Source organism: Setaria viridis, chromosome 6 (assembly GCF_005286985.2).
Source record: "Setaria viridis chromosome 6, Setaria_viridis_v4.0, whole genome shotgun sequence".
NCBI lineage: Eukaryota > Viridiplantae > Streptophyta > Magnoliopsida > Poales > Poaceae > Setaria > Setaria viridis.
In genome coordinates, this window is record NC_048268.2 from 7,775,083 (window position 1) to 7,797,162 (window position 22,080).

At 44.8% G+C, this 22,080-nt stretch overlaps 3 pseudogenes; all 3 read left to right on the forward strand.

Annotated features, from left to right (window-relative positions):
• The first annotated feature begins 3,187 nt into the window (after positions 1 to 3,187).
• LOC117861506 (uncharacterized) lies at positions 3,188 to 15,896 on the forward strand (annotated as a pseudogene).
• Positions 15,897 to 17,234: 1,338 nt separating this feature from the next.
• On the forward strand, positions 17,235 to 18,087 carry LOC117859761 (uncharacterized; annotated as a pseudogene).
• Positions 18,088 to 21,351: 3,264 nt separating this feature from the next.
• On the forward strand, positions 21,352 to 22,070 carry LOC117860015 (uncharacterized; annotated as a pseudogene).
• Positions 22,071 to 22,080: the final 10 nt, after the last annotated feature.

Below are 22,080 nucleotides of genomic sequence, written 5' to 3' on the forward strand. Positions count from 1 at the left end.
AGGTGTGATGACAGCGACACCAACTGAAGGAACAAATGATGCTGAAAGCTTTGGAGGCAAGGTTGGCGGGGGGAAGAGGAAGAGGATGGTAAGCGAAGACGATGCTTCACTGATGCATGCAATGACTGATGCTATCTGGGGTTTTGCAGCTGCTGTGCAAGATGCTGCTCATGCTGAAGTGTACCCTGGAACATATGAAGATGCACGAACACTCCAGGTTTCCCAAGATCTCTCTTGATGAAAGTTTTGAACCACATGACCGCAAACAAAGCAACTGCTCTTCAGTTTGTGAAGATGTCACCAGAAGATAGAGACCTGTGGATGAGAACCTACCTGGAAGACAACAACCTTCTATAAATGTCATGTGGACATAAGAAAAGCTACTTGAAAGATGTGATCATCAATTTTGCATGCTTAAGTAGGAATTGCAGACTATCCTAGCTTAAGTAGGAAAATTGTAGGAGATGAACTCCTTTGATGATACTCCTTTGCTTGAACACAGGTTTTGCAGCTTAAGTAGGCAAATTGTGTTGTGCTGAATCTGTTACTTGTGAGATCAATCTTGTCTGTGCTGTGCTTGAACACAGGTTTTTGAGATGAACTTGTCTGTGCTGAAGCTGTGCTGAAATTGTGTTGTGCTGTCTGTGTGTTCTGTGCTATTCTGTGCTGAATCTGTGCTGGAATTCTGTTTGTCTGTGTGTTCTGTGCTGTGCGAACGTGTGCTGTGCGAACTATATTCTATGTTGTAGGTAAGGTCACCCATTTGAGGCATTGGTCACCGACTGGGCTTGGCCAGCCCAACCAAACACGATGCAAAGCCCACAGTTATGCAGGCCAGACTGTTAGCCAATCAACCACACACGAATTCATCTTGACCTGACCCAGGTTAGCCACCCAACCAAACAGATAGCTTCTAGCTACACTAACACAGGCTACATTGGACCATGCATAGTTATTAGCCCGGCTGCAACTAACCTAAGCAACCAAAAACACCCATAGCTTTTATAGTCTATACTGTTGTTTTGCGACCTATGTCTTGCCATTTTCTCTTTTGCTAATCGACGGCTTTATCGAGGTCCCTCTCATCAATATCAATGTGTGTGTGTGTGTGTGTATTCTTGTAGCCTCCTGTTTCTTGTACATATGAACCTTCTCTAATAGGAGATGAATCTCAATGTGGGGAACTCACTCGTAGTTTTTCGGTAAAAAAGAATGCATATCATTGTTTCATCAAGTGCATGTCTCGAGCTTACTTCAATGGCTTCTTCGCACTAACCTTTAAATTTGAAGTTCAAGATCACCGATTTCCTCTCGTATCTTATCTTACCAATTCATAGTTTCCTCATTCTCCCTTGGCGCAACCAATGACCATGTTGCCCTAAGAAAAAGCCGGTGCCCGATGTTGCATTTAAGCTTTTGAGCTACACTATTGAAGCCTCATGTTGTGATCGTGTGTTTACTTGTGTAGAAGATAGATCAGGCCATTAGCCTAATAATACTTTTTTTCGGCTGGCTATATCAGTAACAAAATCAAGGGTGCCACTTGTAGCATGGAATAGACATAATTAACCGTCATAAAACTTTTAGGTATACTCACTTGACTCCTTTTGTACCTCTATCAGTTTCTTTTCTATTTTGTGCAGATGGTCACAGGTGAGAAGCTGAAACATAACAAAGGTGGGTTAAGTTGCAGGAAATGAATAATTAGGGAGGAGGGGGCTTTATTTTTCTCCATTGATTTGCATGTTAAATATTCATGTACACAAGTGGTATGCATCTGGCATATGGGCTATGGGGGCCTAGGCCCCCATCAGCCTCACTCCCTGGACCCAGTTTGGTCAACAAAGTGTTGATACTTTGACTCTAATAGAGTGAACTAAATGTTGTTTATAAGAGAAGAGTAATTATAAGGGTTCGTCAAAAAATCCTTAAATCTTCTAATATTTTAGTTTATTTCATATAGCTTCTATGATTTCTGAAAGTTGTATTATGCTTAGATTACAAGAATTTCAATTCCTTAAGGATAGGATATTTAATAGATAGAGAACTGTTATTATCAGGAAGCATACCCATGAACAATTCATAATCACAGACAAATAATGGTCTTCTATTGACATAATGTGCAAAATCATGACCATATTGATCGTGTGTAAGTCGTGTAGAAGATAGATCATGCCATTAGCCTAATAATTCTATCTTTTGGCAGGCTATATCAATAACAAGATCGGGATGCCACTTGTAGCTTGCCATTCTTAATTTGAGGCTCCTTTTAGAGCCCTTACATTAATTCTCACAAGATGTGCTAGAAAAAAGATTAATTCTGAAAATTCTCATAAAAATCAGAAATATCCCGCCATTAATCATTAAATTCTAATCATCATAGCAATTAGATCTGTTTTGTTTTTTAAAAAATTACCTATAAACCTATTGAGTGGCTCATAAAGTTTATGCTTTCCAAAGGGACCTATAAAGCATAAATATTTTAGCCCATAAAGTTGAGTGGCAACATGACAACATGTGTTTTTTAGATCGACAACATGTGGGTTATGCTGATACAACACAACTAACTTCTTTTCTCCCTTTCTTTTTCAACTCTTGTTTGTTGTTTCCCTTAACAAGAACTTCATTTTTCTCAGAATGTTTTGGAGGGTTGAAGATCTGCGGACAGCTTGCACAAATTGCACGCTCTCCAGCGGATTCTTTGCTGCTGGCTATCTCAACACCAACATGACAACGTGATAAGCTGGTTATCCCAGTAGCTGAACACCTGCACCTAATGCACTGGAAAATTGGAGAAACATCGAGGAGACTACACATGCAATGATCAAGCAATAGAGAGCCAAGACGTGACATGATGCAGTGGTTCTAATCTTGACGCTCTTCACGCGTGCAGGCGATTTTGCCACCAATAATGCAGAGTTGCAGACATGACAGCCTCAGAATCATGCTCAATCTGGGATGCCTCTTGGGCTGTGTGTCTTCTGTTGTAGCTCACAACCTTATGACAATTGACAAATGAGAATGATTCCTATTGTCTGCCGGTTCAGCTGTTCAATTGCTTCACCATCTCTCAGTTATATAAAGAAGAAACCCAAGGCCAAAAAGACACCATTGCAGCAACAGCAGTAGCAGCTTGCCTTCTCTTCTGTTCCCAGTGAAAAGACTCATCACAGCTTCCATTGCAACCATGGCCTACCATCAGAGGTTCGCGAGTGTGCCTTTGAGCCCTCGCTCCAGCGAAACCAGTGTTGAGGAATAGCTACAGAGCCTGAAGGCAACCATCGCTCTGCCTTCCGTGAGTGTCCAAACCATGAGCGACAACTTGATGAAGCTGGGGAGCATCTACAGCTGCATCGACAAGCTCACATGCTTACCTAGCAGCAGACAGAGGAAGGCAGCTGAGGAGGAGCTTGAGCGCTCTCTCGTCCTACTCGATCTCTGCAGTGCCATGCAAGAGAGCTTTGCAGAGCTCAAGACTATTGTCCAGGAGATGATTGGCTCTCAGGCCAAGGTTCAGTCTTATGCTGTCACACCCGGTTTCTGGATAAAACCGAATGCATCGCATATGTGTGCCAGGATCCGTTCTCACACATATGTTGACGTCATCAGTGAATACATCAAAGACAGTGCTCAAAAACGTACATAAACCAGTAGGAACTTTATTACACTCAGCGTGATAGACACGAAGGTCTTTAATCGTTCACCGATAACTTAACACGCACGCACACACAGCGCAGCTTCTCCACAGGCTTGACTGGTGGACCGCCTGCCTAGAACTCCTCGAAGTCGTCGAAGAACTCCCCGTCATCACAAGCTTCTGAACAGCGTTTGGGCAAGGGTGAGTACACTTATGGTTGGTACTCAGCAGGTGGGGGAAACATGCAAGGCTCACAAGGAATGGCTCAAGGCTTTTAAGCGGTTAGCGTTTTAATTGGTCAAATTTTTATTAGCAGCACCTAATTACTAGATGTAAATTTATACCAACCCAATTAAGCATATAACATTAACATAACCCAAAGGTAAAGGTAACACAGATTAATCTCATCTTTAAGTTCAATTATCATGTGAGGGTCCAAGCCGCTCTTAACCGTGAGCACGGCTGATATATCAGTTTTCACTCTGCAGAGGTCGTACACTTTACCCACAACTCGTGGTCCCCCGTGTCGCCCGGGTTTGCAAAGCCCTTAAACACTTCCTTTGGTGAGTGGCTGGGGGGTCCACTACGAAGCCTTTACAAAGACACGCAGATAACTGGTAGCCCGCTAGAGTTTCAGTAGCGATGCGGACCACAACCCGTTAATGAGACAGCACCTTAGCAAAGGCTACTGCTCCGGATCGTGCACCCAACACCTTCCCCCTCCTTGCCCTTTCGGTAAAGCCACCAGCTAACTACATGCCTAATTATTCGGCTAAGATCAGAGCCATGTGATGTTGTGGTTGTACTGTTTTCTTGGGTGGTTCTCCATGTTCCGATTAAAACAAGTGTTCTTGCAATTAAACATGTATAGCAACATAAATAAAGCATGATTAACATGTTTCATGATTAACACATTACCAACCCAATTTAAGCGACTAGCAAGTTTACCCAACATGATTAAACAGGTTTTCAAGGAATAAGGATTAAAACTAGGTAAGTCCTTAATAGGCATTCCCGTCAAATTTATGCACATACAAGAAATAAGTAAAGTGCTTAATCATGATATTATTGGGACAAAAAGAACATGCAGGGGAAGAAGGCCACTTGCCTTCCTCGGCAAACTGGGAGAACTCTTCTTCGAACGGTGGCTGCTCTTGGACTTGCTCCTCCGCGAACGTCACGTCGTCTACACGATCACACAAGGCAAACAAACAAAGAATAATTAAAACAGTACAACAAACATATGCAAAGGCTTACAACAAACTCCTAAATCTAACGTTCATGCAGAGACGATCGCGTGAGCGCGAGAATCGCTGAAATCGGATTTAAAACGAAGAAGATATGAGATAAACAAGTTTCAGGGGCTAAAACAGAATTAACTATATACTTTAGGGGCTAGCATGGAATTTTAGAAATATATACTGAACAGAACATGCAAAAATAGAGAAAGATAGGGTTAGATCTACAAAATGACATGGCTCGGGTTAAAATAAAAGAATGCAGGAACTTCAGGGACTTCTCTGGAAAATTTACAAGACACAAGAATTAAGAAAGAAGAATAACAGAGAGGTCAGGGACTAGATCGCAAAAACTCCATCTTCTTCCTCCAACAGGCAACCAAGCGCACAGGGGCATGGCCGACGGGGAGGGGGTCTCGCCGGCGTGGGAGGGAGGCCTCGCCGGCGGCGAGCTCGCCGGCGCGCGGGCGGCGGCGCCTCGGTGGGGGAGAGGAGGGAGAGAGGGAAGGGAAGGGGAGGGCCTCACCGGAGAAGAACAGAAGCTTCACCGGTGACAGAACGGGCGACGGCGTGGCTTGGGCGGCGGCGCGGCGGTGCGAGAGAGTGGCGGGTGAGTAGCAAAACGGAAAGGGAAACTCCGGGCGAGGTCGATGGTGACCTTTATAGGCCCCGGGGAGGAGCGGAAGGGGCTCCCGGGAGAGATCAAGAGCCGGCCGGCCATTAATGGCCTTCAAGCTTGTGCGGCCGTTTCCGGGGAGAGGAAAGGATGGGGCGACGATTTGAGGCCGGGAGTGGGGGAGGGAAGTCGTCGCGAGTTCGTGGAGGGGCTCGGGAGGCCAAGGGACACCGGGAGGCGAGGGGGCCCCGGTTGGCGGCGCACCGGGGGCGCACGGCACCCGTGCGTGCGTCCCTGGAGCTTCTGGCGCCTGGAGGTAGAAGAAGCAGGCCGGCTGGGCCGATTTGGGCCGGTCGGTGGGGAAGAAAGGAGAGGGAGGTGGCAGCCCAAAGAGAAAAGGAGAGTTGGGCCGGCGCAAGAAAGAGAGGGGGAAAAAGGAAAATGGGCCGGCTGATGGAAAGGGCCCATTCGGTTGGGAGGGGGAGAGGGAAGGTGGCGGCCCAAGAGAAAAGAGAAGGGGAGATGGGCCTGCGCAAGGAAAAAGAGAGGGGGAAGGAGATGGGCCGGCGGATAGGCCCATCCGGTTTGAAGAAGGAAGGAAAGGAAGAGAGGAGGGATTTCGGCCCAAGGAGAGGAAAGAGAGGTGGAGGGTTTTTGAGAATTTAAATAGAGTTAAAGTTTTCAAAATTCAATTCAAATTCTTTTGAAATTCAAAAGCAAGCATTCAAACAAAAGCCAAAAGAAAAGAGAAAAGAAAAACTCTACCAAGCACTTATTGCTTCTAAAATTATTTCAAGTGCTCTTTAATTATTTAAAGACCGTAATTTAAATAAAGTAATTTATTTAATCCTTAGAGCACGAAAAAAAACTAGACCGAGTTGCTTACATTATTTTCATGATGGAATTTTGGGTGTTACAAATCCTACCCCCTTAAAGAGAATCTCGTCCTCGAGATTCGGAGAGATTGGAAAACAACTGGGGAAACTCTTCAATAAGCTCATCTTCTCTTTCCCAGGTGGCCTCATCTTCGGAGTGGTGACTCCACTGTACTTTGCACATTTTGATCACTTTACTCCGAGTGACTCTCTGAGATGTTTCTAATATCTTGACAGGATACTCTGAGTAGGTCAAATCATCCTTCACATTAAGATCTTCTAGTGGTAGCTGTTCTTCGGGTACTCTAAGACACTTCTTTAACTGAGACACATGAAACACATCATGAACATCCGATAACTGAGCAGGTAGGTCTAACTGATATGCCACTTCTCCTTTTCTTTCCAGAATTTGAAACGGACCAATGTATCGGGGTGATAGTTTCCCTTTAACCTTGAATCGTCGAAGACCTCTCATAGGCGATACCTTAAGATACACATAATCTCCGACTTCAAATGTTAGTTCCCTTCTCCGAGTATCAGCATAACTCTTTTGTCGTGATTGTGCAGTCTTGAGATTATCTCGAATTATTTGAACTTGCCTTTCAGCTTCTTTAAGAACTTCTGGTCCAAAAACCTGACTTTCTCCTGTCTGACTCCAGTATAATGGTGTTCTACACTTTCTTCCGTATAACGCTTCGAACGGGGCCATCTTAAGACTAGCTTGATAACTGTTGTTATAAGAGAATTCTGCGTACGGCAAACTCTTATCCCAACTACCTCCATGCTTTAAAGCACAAGCTCTTAACATATCCTCTAAGATTTGATTGATTCTCTCAGTTTGACCGTCTGTTTGCGGATGATATGCGGAACTGAAATTAAGCTTCGTATCCATTGATTCATGCAACTTCTGCCAGAAACGTGATGTGAATTGAGTACCTCGATCAGATACTATTTTCTTCGGAACACCATGTAAACATACAATCCTTGACATATACAACTCCGCTAACTTAGCTCCATTATAGGTTGTCTTAACTGGTATGAAATGAGCAACTTTAGTCAATCTGTCCACAACAACCCATATAGAATCATAACCATCGCGAGTGCGAGGTAACCCAACAATGAAATCCATTCCGATCTCTTCCCATTTCCACTCTGGTACCTTCAGTGGTTGGAGTAAACCTGCTGGTCTTTGGTGCTCTGCTTTTACTCTTTGACATACATCACACAAAGCAACGTGGGTTGCTACATCCCTTTTTAAACCATACCACCAATATTTCTCCTTCAAATCCTGATACATCTTAGTACTACCAGGGTGTATGGAATAAGCTGAATCATGTGCTTCCTTCAATATACGCTCACGAAGATGGTCGGCCTCCGGTACACAGATCCTTTTCCTGAACCAAATAGTCCCTTGATCATCTTCAGTGAAATCTGGGGCTTTTCCTAACCCAATTAGAGTCTTGATTTCCTTGATTTTAGCATCTATCAATTGCCCTTTTCTTATCTCTTGTTCCAGTGTAGGCTCAATTTCCATAGTCACGGCTTCTGTATGTGTAACGATTCCTAAGTTGAGTCGCTCCATTTCCCAACATAACTCTTGAGATATCAACCGTGCTATAGTCATATTAGCTTGACCTTTTCGACTTAAAGCATCTGCTACGACATTTGCTTTGCCGGGATGATACTGAATATCCAAGTCATAGTCCTTGATCAACTCTAACCATCTGCGCTGCCTTAGATTAAGATCTCTCTGAGTGAAGATGTACTTTAGGCTTTTGTGGTCGGTGAATATCTGACACTTGTTCCCGATCATGTAATGTCTCCAAATTTTTAATGCATGCACAACAGCAGCTAATTCCAAGTCATGAGTCGGATAATTTTGCTCGTGCTTTCTCAGTTGTCTTGAAGCATAAGCCACTACTCGACCTTCTTGCATCAATACACATCCAAGTCCTTGACGCGAAGCATCACAATAAACATCGAAGCCTTTGTGTATATCCGGCATTATCAGTACAGGAGCTGTAGTCAATTTTTCCTTCAGTTCTTCAAAACTTGCTTGGCACTTGTCGTCCCATTTAAACTCTTTTCCCTTTTCTAACAATGACGTGAGAGGTTTGACAATCTTTGAGAAACCTTCAATAAATCTGCGGTAATAACCTGCTAATCCAAGAAAACTTCTGATTTCGGACACATTCTTGGGCGGATTCCAATTCAGCACATCTTGAACTTTGCTTGGGTCTACTGTGATTCCTCCGTCAGTGATAACATGTCCAAGGAAGGAAACTTCCTTCAACCAAAACTCACACTTACTTAACTTGGCATATAGTTGATTCTCCCGAAGCTTCTGTAACACTAATCTTAAGTGCTCTTCATGCTCTTCTTCATTTCGAGAAAATACCAAGATATCATCGATGAACACTACCACAAACTTGTCTAGGTACTCCATAAACACCTTGTTCATCAAGTACATGAAGTATGCTGGCGCGTTCGTCAATCCAAATGACATCACGGTATACTCATATAGGCCGTATCTGGATGTAAATGCTGTCTTGGGAATGTCCTCTGCTCGGATCTTCAACTGGTGATAACCTGATCGCAGATCAATTTTGGAAAATACTTTTGCTCCTCTCATCTGATCAAACAGATCTTCAATCCTAGGGAGTGGATACTTATTTTTAATGGTCACATCATTAAGAGCTCTGTAATCCACGCACATTCTTCTGGTGCCATCCTTTTTATCAACAAAAAGTACGGGTGCTCCCCAAGGCGAAGAGCTAGGTCGGATATACCCTTTACTTTCTAATTCTTCTATTTGTTTCTTTAACTCAACCAAGTCTTTAACATCCATTCTATAAGGTCTTTTAGATATGGGTGATGTGCCGGGTAAAAGATCAATAGAGAACTCAATATCTCGGTCAGGTGGCATACCTGGTAAATCTTTAGGAAAGACGTCGGGGTATTCACTTGTAACCTTGATATCTTCCAAGGACTTTCCTTTTATCTGATTCACTAAACACTTCTCTTCTGATGGGGCGCTAGCTGTAAACTCAATTCTATCTCCTTGAGGGCTAGTTAACAGCACTGACCTCTTAGCACACAGAATAATTCCATCACATCCTTTTAACCAGTCCATTCCAAGAATTACATCAACACCATTGGACTTTAGAACCACTAGGTTAGCTAGGAAATCTATTCCCATGATTTTCAGATTGACTCGTGGGCATATTTGCCTAGTTTCCATATCACCTCCTGGTGAGCTAACTAGCAAGGTTTTCTTCATAGAATGCTTAGGTATGTTATGCTTTACCACGAATTGATCAGTTATAAAGGAATGAGTTGCTCCAGAGTCAAATAAAACTGATGCAGGTTCAGAATTGACGAGGAACATACCGAAAACAACATCTGGAGCTTCCTGGGCCGTCTCAGCTGTCACGTGGTTCACCCTACCACGCATGAAATTTTGTTGGCCCTTGTTGCCCTGAGAGTTTTGATTTCCATTGCGTGCTTGCGACTGCTGCTGTGACTTCTGACCATTAGTCTTCTGAGGGATCTGTGTGTTGTTCTTGGGACAGGCGTTGGCGTAATGTCCCACCTCACCACACTTGAAGCACCCATTGGGTCGAACTGGAGTTACTTGATTAGTGCGCGCTGGTGTTCCTGTGGCATGGTTGGCCCGGTTGTGCTGAGAATTTGAGTTGCGCTGGGCTTGTTGATTGAAACGTTGCGGCGGTTGAGCTGTGCGTTGAAACTGCTGATTCTGTTGATAACTCCCACCCTGTCCTCCTGAGCGGAACTGGGATCCCTGCGGTGAGTTGAAGCGGGGACGGGTGTTGCTACTAGATTGGCCTTGAGACTGAAATTTCCTCTTTTGTTCCCCGAGCTCCTTACGTTTACTTTCCAAACCAATGGCTTTGTCCAACAAAGTTTGGAAGTTAGGAAATGTGTGACTCTGCAGCTGATAATTGAGTGGCCCTATCAGACCATCCAGGAAACGTTCCTGCCGCTTCTCATCTGTGTCCACCTCATTGGGCGCGTAACGAGACAGCTGTGTGAACTTGTCCCGATACTCGCTAACTGTCATATTGCCTTGCTTTAAAGCTAGAAATTCCTTCTGCTTGAGCTTCATCACACCGGCTGGTATATGGTGTGTGCGAAAACTGTTTCTGAATTCTTCCCAAGTAATTGCATTGGCATTGGCGTGGGCAGTAGTGTAAGCATCCCACCAGTCAGCTGCGGCTCCTTCCAAACGTCCCGCAGCGTACAAGACTTTCTCACGGTCATTGCACTGAGTAATATCCAGCTTCTTGTTAATGACCTTCAGCCAGTCATCGGCGTCCAACGGATCCACCGAGTGTGAGTAGGTAGGGGGGTGGTGGCTCATGAATTCCCTGTGCTTGTCCCTTGGTGCCTGAGGTGCTTGGGGTGGTTGCTGATTCTGTTGAGCTTGTAGATTCTGAACAGCTGTAGTGAGGTTCTGGAGCAGTTGCATCTGGGCAGCCAAAAATGGTTCCATTGTTGAAGGTGGTAGGGATGGTGCTTGATTCTGTTGGTTAACCACGTGAGCACGCCTCGTACTTGGAATATCTTGTCCTCCTCCTGACCTGGTGTTTACCATCTGAGTGTTAGAGGAATAAATCTTGTATAAGAAAGATGATTTGATAAGGTAGATAAAAGGAACAACGAACCAAGATTGAGACCCAAAGCTATTAACTTTATTTTATTAGTTGATGCAGTTGTGGCCATCACTCCACAAAAACATCCCAGACATTACAAAGATCCAAAACAAGCATGTTTTCAACCAACAAACATTATTACATCGCACGTCCTCGCAGGAACGGTTCTATCGAAAGACACTGGTAGGCATCCTATAAGAAGGGGGAAAAAAAACCTAGTCTAGAAGACCGGTGACAGAACCAGACGTGCCATAGCGAAGCCTCTTGCGGGGTGGTGAAAGAGTGGGGTAGTAGGGCTCGGCTGCCTCCTCAGGTGGTTCCTGTCCTGCAAGCTGTGCCTCAAGCTGTGCGATCCTGGCGTGAGCGTCCTGCAGCTCCTCATGTGTCTTGGCAAGCTCTGCTGTAGCTCCGTCGAGGTCGGTGTTGAGAGCAGCGGTGACTCGAGCAAGGACGTTGATGCGGTCTTCTCCAGCTTCTCCCAACGGTACAGCTGTGTCCTCAGTACCACTGACTCGGCGAGGAAGGTGTCGATAGACGGTGGTGCTCAACTCCTCGCGGTGAGCGAATCAGAGGGCTGACAGAGCTCTCCTGGCGGCGTCGCTGACGGCTGCGGCGTAGGTGGCGTGAGGCGTAGTGGAGTCGTGCGCCCTGTAAGTCTTCAAGCCTCTGGAAGTCGCCAAACGCTCCCTGATGTGGACCTGAGTGGAGTAGTAGTCATCCATGGTGGCATGGGTGATACGGTGAGTGACGTACAGGGGCTTCACAGAGTTTCCCAGAGTCTCTAGTACTTCCCGGAGCAGTGTGGGAAAGTATCCAGGCTCATCATCTGAAGTCTGGTAGTCACAAATTGGTGTCACATCCTGCTGTCCACCATCTTCATCTCCACCATTGTTGTCACCCTGGCTGTTGGTATTGTCGTTGCCGCTGCTATCATTGTTGTAATCTTCATCGTCTTCATCATTATCTTCTTCACCATCGCTATCATCCCCTGAGTCGTCCGGGTCTCCACCATCAGCAGCAGGTGCCGGAGCGAGATCAGCTGGTGCTGAAGCGTCTGATGCAGAAATAGCTGGTGCAGGAGCATCTGAAGCAGGGGCAGCTGGTGATGCTGTCGGGGTCACCAGATTCCCATCCGAGTCGACCTCCATGACACTGCCATCTTCCATCTCGACGTAGAAGTAAACCTCCTCCGGATCCTCTTCAACCTCCTCCACAGGCTGAACCGGAGTAGCTGGCTGAGCGGGGGCAATGCGAGCCTGGTATCCTGCAGTGCTTTTGCGAGCGGTCAACCTGGTCCTGACCATCTGACAAAAGAAAGAACAGATACTCAGAAAAAAAATGAACAAATTTTAACAAGAATGAAAATAAAATAGATTTTTATGAGAAATTAAGACATTTTGAGAGCAGACATGGCTTGCTAGAAAATGAGTCCTTATTCACGTCCATTTCTATCTAGGCTTGCGTCCTACAGTCAACACAGCTCTGGTACCACTTCTGTCACACCCGGTTTCTGGATAAAACCGAATGCATCGCATATGTGTGCCAGGATCCGTTCTCACACATATGTTGACGTCATCAGTGAATACATCAAAGACAGTGCTCAAAAACGTACATAAACCAGTAGGAACTTTATTACACTCAGCGTGATAGACACGAAGGTCTTTAATCGTTCACCGATAACTTAACACGCACGCACACACAGCGCAGCTTCTCCACAGGCTTGACTGGTGGACCGCCTGCCTAGAACTCCTCGAAGTCGTCGAAGAACTCCCCGTCATCACAAGCTTCTGAACAGCGTTTGGGCAAGGGTGAGTACACTTATGGTTGGTACTCAGCAGGTGGGGGAAACATGCAAGGCTCACAAGGAATGGCTCAAGGCTTTTAAGCGGTTAGCGTTTTAATTGGTCAAATTTTTATTAGCAGCACCTAATTACTAGATGTAAATTTATACCAACCCAATTAAGCATATAACATTAACATAACCCAAAGGTAAAGGTAACACAGATTAATCTCATCTTTAAGTTCAATTATCATGTGAGGGTCCAAGCCGCTCTTAACCGTGAGCACGGCTGATATATCAGTTTTCACTCTGCAGAGGTCGTACACTTTACCCACAACTCGTGGTCCCCCGTGTCGCCCGGGTTTGCAAAGCCCTTAAACACTTCCTTTGGTGAGTGGCTGGGGGGTCCACTACGAAGCCTTTACAAAGACACGCAGATAACTGGTAGCCCGCTAGAGTTTCAGTAGCGATGCGGACCACAACCCGTTAATGAGACAGCACCTTAGCAAAGGCTACTGCTCCGGATCGTGCACCCAACACCTTCCCCCTCCTTGCCCTTTCGGTAAAGCCACCAGCTAACTACATGCCTAATTATTCGGCTAAGATCAGAGCCATGTGATGTTGTGGTTGTACTGTTTTCTTGGGTGGTTCTCCATGTTCCGATTAAAACAAGTGTTCTTGCAATTAAACATGTATAGCAACATAAATAAAGCATGATTAACATGTTTCATGATTAACACATTACCAACCCAATTTAAGCGACTAGCAAGTTTACCCAACATGATTAAACAGGTTTTCAAGGAATAAGGATTAAAACTAGGTAAGTCCTTAATAGGCATTCCCGTCAAATTTATGCACATACAAGAAATAAGTAAAGTGCTTAATCATGATATTATTGGGACAAAAAGAACATGCAGGGGAAGAAGGCCACTTGCCTTCCTCGGCAAACTGGGAGAACTCTTCTTCGAACGGTGGCTGCTCTTGGACTTGCTCCTCCGCGAACGTCACGTCGTCTACACGATCACACAAGGCAAACAAACAAAGAATAATTAAAACAGTACAACAAACATATGCAAAGGCTTACAACAAACTCCTAAATCTAACGTTCATGCAGAGACGATCGCGTGAGCGCGAGAATCGCTGAAATCGGATTTAAAACGAAGAAGATATGAGATAAACAAGTTTCAGGGGCTAAAACAGAATTAACTATATACTTTAGGGGCTAGCATGGAATTTTAGAAATATATACTGAACAGAACATGCAAAAATAGAGAAAGATAGGGTTAGATCTACAAAATGACATGGCTCGGGTTAAAATAAAAGAATGCAGGAACTTCAGGGACTTCTCTGGAAAATTTACAAGACACAAGAATTAAGAAAGAAGAATAACAGAGAGGTCAGGGACTAGATCGCAAAAACTCCATCTTCTTCCTCCAACAGGCAACCAAGCGCACAGGGGCATGGCCGACGGGGAGGGGGTCTCGCCGGCGTGGGAGGGAGGCCTCGCCGGCGGCGAGCTCGCCGGCGCGCGGGCGGCGGCGCCTCGGTGGGGGAGAGGAGGGAGAGAGGGAAGGGAAGGGGAGGGCCTCACCGGAGAAGAACAGAAGCTTCACCGGTGACAGAACGGGCGACGGCGTGGCTTGGGCGGCGGCGCGGCGGTGCGAGAGAGTGGCGGGTGAGTAGCAAAACGGAAAGGGAAACTCCGGGCGAGGTCGATGGTGACCTTTATAGGCCCCGGGGAGGAGCGGAAGGGGCTCCCGGGAGAGATCAAGAGCCGGCCGGCCATTAATGGCCTTCAAGCTTGTGCGGCCGTTTCCGGGGAGAGGAAAGGATGGGGCGACGATTTGAGGCCGGGAGTGGGGGAGGGAAGTCGTCGCGAGTTCGTGGAGGGGCTCGGGAGGCCAAGGGACACCGGGAGGCGAGGGGGCCCCGGTTGGCGGCGCACCGGGGGCGCACGGCACCCGTGCGTGCGTCCCTGGAGCTTCTGGCGCCTGGAGGTAGAAGAAGCAGGCCGGCTGGGCCGATTTGGGCCGGTCGGTGGGGAAGAAAGGAGAGGGAGGTGGCAGCCCAAAGAGAAAAGGAGAGTTGGGCCGGCGCAAGAAAGAGAGGGGGAAAAAGGAAAATGGGCCGGCTGATGGAAAGGGCCCATTCGGTTGGGAGGGGGAGAGGGAAGGTGGCGGCCCAAGAGAAAAGAGAAGGGGAGATGGGCCTGCGCAAGGAAAAAGAGAGGGGGAAGGAGATGGGCCGGCGGATAGGCCCATCCGGTTTGAAGAAGGAAGGAAAGGAAGAGAGGAGGGATTTCGGCCCAAGGAGAGGAAAGAGAGGTGGAGGGTTTTTGAGAATTTAAATAGAGTTAAAGTTTTCAAAATTCAATTCAAATTCTTTTGAAATTCAAAAGCAAGCATTCAAACAAAAGCCAAAAGAAAAGAGAAAAGAAAAACTCTACCAAGCACTTATTGCTTCTAAAATTATTTCAAGTGCTCTTTAATTATTTAAAGACCGTAATTTAAATAAAGTAATTTATTTAATCCTTAGAGCACGAAAAAAAACTAGACCGAGTTGCTTACATTATTTTCATGATGGAATTTTGGGTGTTACATATGCCCGCTTAGCCAAGAAGGCGCAGAAGCAGTTCAAGAAGATCAATAGCAAGGCTGCTTCTTACATTGAAGGAGGCAGGGTGGTCATGCTGTTGTCTGAAGCAAGAGAGATTGCTGTAGCGATCTTGGAATTGACACTGCAACTCCTGTCAAAGCAAGTTGCGATACCGAGTTCTGGCAAGCGGTCTCTTGTATCCAAGCCATTCCAGAAGAAGAGAGTTGTCTGTGAGGAGGAGCAGTTGCAGATGTTGAAGTTGGACATTGTCGATCTTGAGAGCGGAGTTGAGACTTTGTTTAAGAGGTTGATCCAGAGCAGAGTCTCTCTTCTTAATGCTCTGAGCCTGTAGATCCATCATGAACCAACCCTAACCCTGCGATTAGCGTCCGACTTTTAGAGGATTTGCTGATCATGCAAACAATTTTGGTTGTGTATATATGTATGAGAGAAAGTGTACAAAAAAATTACTTGACTGAGAAGCAAAGTTTTTGGTCTATTTCCTGTTGAAGATTTTCACTGTTCTTCTTTCTCTCGTGAAGAATTTTACTTTGTTTATGGTAGCCCAAATGTTTATGCTGCCTAAACGTTTTGTTTTAAAGCATACAAAGGAAGCTAAACAATAGAAATAATTTCGAGGGATTCACTCAAGATGATTGCACTATTTTAGAAATACACATCATTAGTAGACAAAATGAGTTGGTCGCGATATTCTTGTTCACATGAGATGTACCTCAACAGCAAGCACAGGGTGTACCTCAAATGGAGAGGTAAAAATGGATAGTCTGTTAGAGATGCTCAAGGTAGATCTTACCCTCCATAGCTAATACATGCAACTTCCAAGAAACCGGTGCCTAAGCAATTACAAACGTGTGTTGAATCCTGCACAACAAAGCAATAATTCTCTTAGAGGTGTATTTCTCAGGAAATTACAATCTTAGAAAACAACCTCCATTAAACAAGTGTTAGAGCAACTCCAAGAGAGTTGCTATTCAACTTGCTAAGCTAAAATTTAGCAAGTCATTAAGAAAATCATGATCTAACAGAGTTGCTATCTAGCTCTCTATCACATCCAACTTGCCAAACTTTCCCTCACACTTACCAAACTTGGCAAGCCTCTGGCAAGTCAATTTATCTTGCCAAAGTGTGGTCCCACGTACAGTAATTGCTAGAATGGAGAGCGCAAAATGGAGAGATTGTTGTAGTACGAAATGGAGAGGCTGTTAGAGTGGAGGAGAGTGTATATTTTTAGAGAGGAACCTAGGTATCTAGATTTGGAGAGTGGGAAATGGATAGTCCGTTGGAATGAGCAACTCAATATGGAAGGAATCTTTTTGACTACTTGGATAGAGAGTCAAATGGAGAGGCAAAATGTATAGTAACAACGATGCAAGGTATAAAAATATTACGGCCATGCACGTACGCACTAGACTAAATTTTCATGATGATTCCTGTTGCTGGTTAATCAAACCTGACAATGTGATAATCTTGATTAGGATTACAAAATCACCAGCAAATTTGGCATGTTGCATGTGGATTCTCTTGAGATTGCCAAAGGTGCCACATGATGATTCAGCAGGCAAGAACTCAAGTCAACTGTTGCCTCCACTAGCATCGCCATAGCTCATCATCTCCTATTGCTTAGCTTACTCATCGATGTCCTGATCTGGATCCAACATTAAACTAGTCTCCCGTGCACATCATTTTGCTGCTTACCTGAACAACAATAAAAGAAAATGCATCAGCTTGTCGTGCAAATAGATAGTTTTGTTGCAGCAGCACAACACCTCATTATTAATGGGATTCTTTCTGTCTACAAGGTCAGATATGCCACTTCTTTGGCTTGTTTCATTATATATAGAGGCAACCACAGCCAAGGAGACACCATCACAATAGTTTCTCTTCTTCTCCGTTCTTAGAGGAAAACAAAGCACAACATCTTCTGCTACAGCCATGGCTTACCACCTCAGATCTGCTAGTGTGCCTTCCATCCCTCGCTCCAACGAAATCGATGTTGATGAGAAGCTACAGAACATGAAGACCATGTTCTCCTCATCATTTGTGACCATTGAAACCATGTGTGATGGTTTCGGAAAGCTTGGAGAAGTCTACAACTACATCGGTGAGCTTGCGTGCTTACCTAGCAGCCAAGTTACGCGACAGAAGGGAGTAGTGGAGCAAGAGCTGGAGCGCTCACTTGTCTTGCTCAATCTCTGCAACACCATGCAAGAGAGCTTTGGAGACCTCAAGAGGAGCATCATGGACATGCAGATGGCTCTCAAGAGAGGAGAAGATGCAACTGTCTAAGTCATGATCCAGTCCAACATCCGATTGGCCAAGAAAAAGCAGAAACAGTCTAGGAAGATCAGCAAGAAGTCCATTGCAGCTGATCAGGAAAACTGCAGGATCATCAAGCTATTGTCTGAAGCCAGAGAGATTGCCATCTCCATGCTAGAAATGTCATTGCATCTCTTGATCAAGCAAATTGAGGTGCCGAGTGCTAGCAAGTGGTCTCTTGTCTCCAAGACGTTCCAAAAGAAGAGAGTTGTGTGCGAGGCGGAGCAATTGCAGGAGTTAGAGTTGGACATTGTTGATCTTGAGAGTGGAGTTGAGGCTCTGTTCAAGACATTGATCCAGAGCAGGGTCTCTCTTCTGAATACTCTTAGTTTGTAGATAGATCATACAAAGTCCGACTGCCTGTGATTAGCATCCAACTTTTTGAGGACCTGTTGATCATCGAAACAATTTTGATGTACATATGAGATAAAGTATATAGAAAGAAATTGGTTATAGAAAGCAAAGTTTTGATCCATATCATGCTGTCAAATTGTGTGCTCTCTTCATTAATTTTCCCATGACTTGACAAGGATAACAGATAAACAATTAAACAGTTAAAGAATCACCTGGAATTGGGAGCACATTTGAAGCTTGGTCATGTCAAAAGTAATTTACTCTAAAGATGTTATCATTATTGGCATCATGAAAACAATTAGTAGCAGCTCATGTCTGTATTTGAAAATAAGAGGTGAGATGGTCACTGTTAATGTTCACATGGGATGTAGCTCAACAGCAGGCACAAGATCTTTATAAACCGGATCTTGCTCTCAACAACAGATAGCATGCCAGTTTCAGGAAGGTGGAATAGCATGCAAGGAATATGACAATAACCAACACCAGAGTAAGCTGCCATGTTGATTCTTGTAGCCAATACTTGGAACATGATGATACGATTCGGTTAGACCCAATGCATAATTAATTTAAACATCATGTGGATCATCTTGAAATCACAATATTCAGATTCTAAATGCTGTAAGTATAGCAAGCAGGCCAAACATGCCAGCAATGCAATCCCACATGAAGAATCTCTTTTTAAGCAGGTTCTTTTTAGAAAAATAAGTGAACACATGTAGAATTGTGAATTCTTAAGTCAACTGTTCGTCTAATTTATGTCTCTTTTACTATAGAGGTTAGATGCAAATCTAACTCACTGGTCTTGCAATCTGAATTAAACATTAAAGTACACACTCGTGCAATGAGTTTTCCACTTCTGATCGAGACATGATACTGATTATAAGCTCAACTACAGTTAGAGATGCCTCTCAAGATGAACAAACAAAAAAAGGTCAACTACAGTTAGAGATGCCTCTCAAGATGAACAAACAAAAAAAGGGCATCAGCCTGTCAGGGAAATAGCTGACTTCGTTGCAGCAACATGACATCTTATTGTCAATTTGATTCTTGCTGTTTACAAGGTCAGGGATGCCACTTCTTTGGCTTGTTTTGTTATATATAGAGGCAAATCCATAACCAAGAAGACACCATAGGATTAGTTCTCTTCTCTTCTGTTTTCAGGGAAAAACAAAGCACTAGAGTTTCCTCTACAAATATGGCTTGTGAAGGACTGGGACTGACGACCAGAGGGGGGTAAATGGGAGTTTTTTTAATTCTCTCCAAGAACAAGGCCTATATCTCGATTGCCACCCAAACACACCTTGCTCCTAATCACCAAGATGAAACAATTTAACTCATGACAAGCTCACCTTAGAAACGACTAGAAAAGCTCAAAGCATAGCGGAAGCAAAGCAAAGCGAGGCACCAAAAAACTTGCACAAGAGGAAAGCAAAGCTACTACTAAACCTTCACTTGTCTAAGCATGCAAAGAATTAGGTACTGCACTCTCATCGCAAAGCTACAAGAAGCAACTTGCAAAGCTAACTGGCTATTGATCAAGAAATGATTGCCTAATCATTTCTCCCATAGCATGAAAGTGATGGTTAAACATTCACAAGTAAAGAAGCCAAGCAGATGCTGCCGAACCTACGCAAGCTGCTGGTCCGCGGGCGACTTCCCAATAACAAGGTCAATTTCCAAAATAAGTAAGATGCAAAAATCGAAACTTCCTATTTTCCAAAACTGGAACTTCCGATTTTTCCCGCGCGGATCAAGATTCAAAGAAAATGGAAACTTGATCAAATGACGTCCAAACTTCACGAAATTTTAGCCAAAGGTTCGCCCAGAAGAAGTAAGTCTTTGCCCGAAAGATCTCCTTAAAAAGATCAATACTTCACCTTGAATTTCATGATTTTCATCAAGAACACAAAAGAACATGAATTTCGGGGAAATCCAAATCTGGACCAAATTAGTAAGGGATTTGAGGGGAAATCACAACAAGGTTGCTCATAAGGATCCCAACAACAAAAACCCCCAATAGATCTCATGGGATTTGAAGCCAAATGCGAAGAACAAGAAATCCCCAAAAAATATCTCCAAAAATACCAAAAAGATAAATTTCAAATTCAAAGAGGATAGAATATGTGAGCACAAAAGTGATCTTTGGATTACACCACCATATTCGGTTACAAGCCACTCCTAGTCTACTCAAGCTTTGGATGACAAAAAGATCAAATCAAAGATCCTCTCATCTATCTCACTCTCTCTCACCCAAAGACTCTCACAAATAAATGAGAAGCCCACCACCAAAGAGCCAAGAGATGTAGCTACCCCAACAGCCCACTCCACAAATATATAGGTATTTGGCAAATGTCCAAAATGCTCTTACATGAACCATACAACCCAAATACCCCATAGGGGTAAAATCGTCCAACTTTTTCTCGGTACATCGAACGGACCCGGCGCCTTCACGACTTCGCTTCGCCTCGACACAAGCTTCGTGATGGTGTCACTCGTCCTCCAACTCGACACCGTCCGGCTGCACCGGACTTGCCTCCGGTTTTAAGGCCAAATCGGTTAAACCCTCTTGCACACCCCATATGCGTGACTCACCCCCGGTTTTGAGGCCAAACCGATCAAACCCTCTTGCACGCCATGATTCACCGATGTTGACGCGTGTCCAGCCTCCGCCAAGCCTTCGACGCCTCCAAGTCTTTCGCTCCCGCTCTCAGGCCGCCTACTCGACGAGCCTCCGTCCCGCTGGACTCGACCGACGTTGTCTCCATCTCGTGTACTCTTGCTTTTCCGTGTACCATGTGGATCGCCCATGACTTCGCCCGGACTCCTTGTGTCCCTCGGTCCAAGCCTACTCGTGTCCACCCTTCACGACCCTAGTACATCGGCATGAACCTTTCGCTTGACCTTCACCTCATGCCATCGACTGCCATGTCGCATCCAAGACCTGCACATCCAAGCCAACAGACACAAACACATAAGATATGTTTTACACACACCACAACACAACTTACACAACACCACACCTCCGGTTAGTCGTTAGCATAATCATGCACATATGAAATATGGACTCAACCACAAAAACCTCAAATCATCTAGTCAATCACTCATCACAAATAGACTAAGGTACATCTCAACTTGATCTCTCAGTATATATAGAGGCAAACCCATAACCAAGAAGACATCATTGAGCAGCTTCTCTTCTCTTCTGTTTCCAGGGAAAAACAAAGCAGTAGCGTTTCCTCTACAAACATGGTTTGCCATCTCAGATCTGCTAGTGGCCTTCCAGCCCTCACTCCAATGAGATTGATGTTGAGGAACAGCTGCAAAGCTTGAAGATAATCATCTCCTCATCTTCAACGACCATTGGAACCATAAGCAATGGTTTAAGAAACCTTGGAGAAGTCTACAACACCATCAGCGAGCTTGTGCGCTTACCCAGCAGCCAGCTTACACAGCAGAGGAAAGCAGTGGAGCAAGAGCTCGAGCAATCGCTTGTCGTGCTCGATCTCTGCAACACTATGCAAGAGAGCTTCTCTGAGCTCAAGGAAACCATCCTCGACATGCAGTTGGCACTCAAGAGAGGAGATCATACAGCTGTCCAAGCCAAGATCCACTCGTACATTCGTGTCACCAAGAAGGCACAGAAACAATTCAAGAAAACCAACAAGAAGTCCACTGCAACAGATCAAGAAAGTCGTAGGGTGATCAAGATGTTGTCTGAAGCCAGAGAGATTGCTGCTTCCAAGCTGGAATCCTCATCGCATCTCTTGTCAAAGAAAATTGTGGTGCCAAGTTCCAGTAGGTGGTCTCTTGCCTCCAATACATTCCAGAAGAAGAGAGGTGTTTGTGAGGAGGAGCAATTGCAGGAGTTGGAGCTGGACGTTGCTAATCTTGAGAGTGGAGTTGAGTCTTTGTTCAGGACATTGATCCAGAGCAGAGTTTTTCTTCTGAATGCTCTTAGTTTGTAGATAGATCATG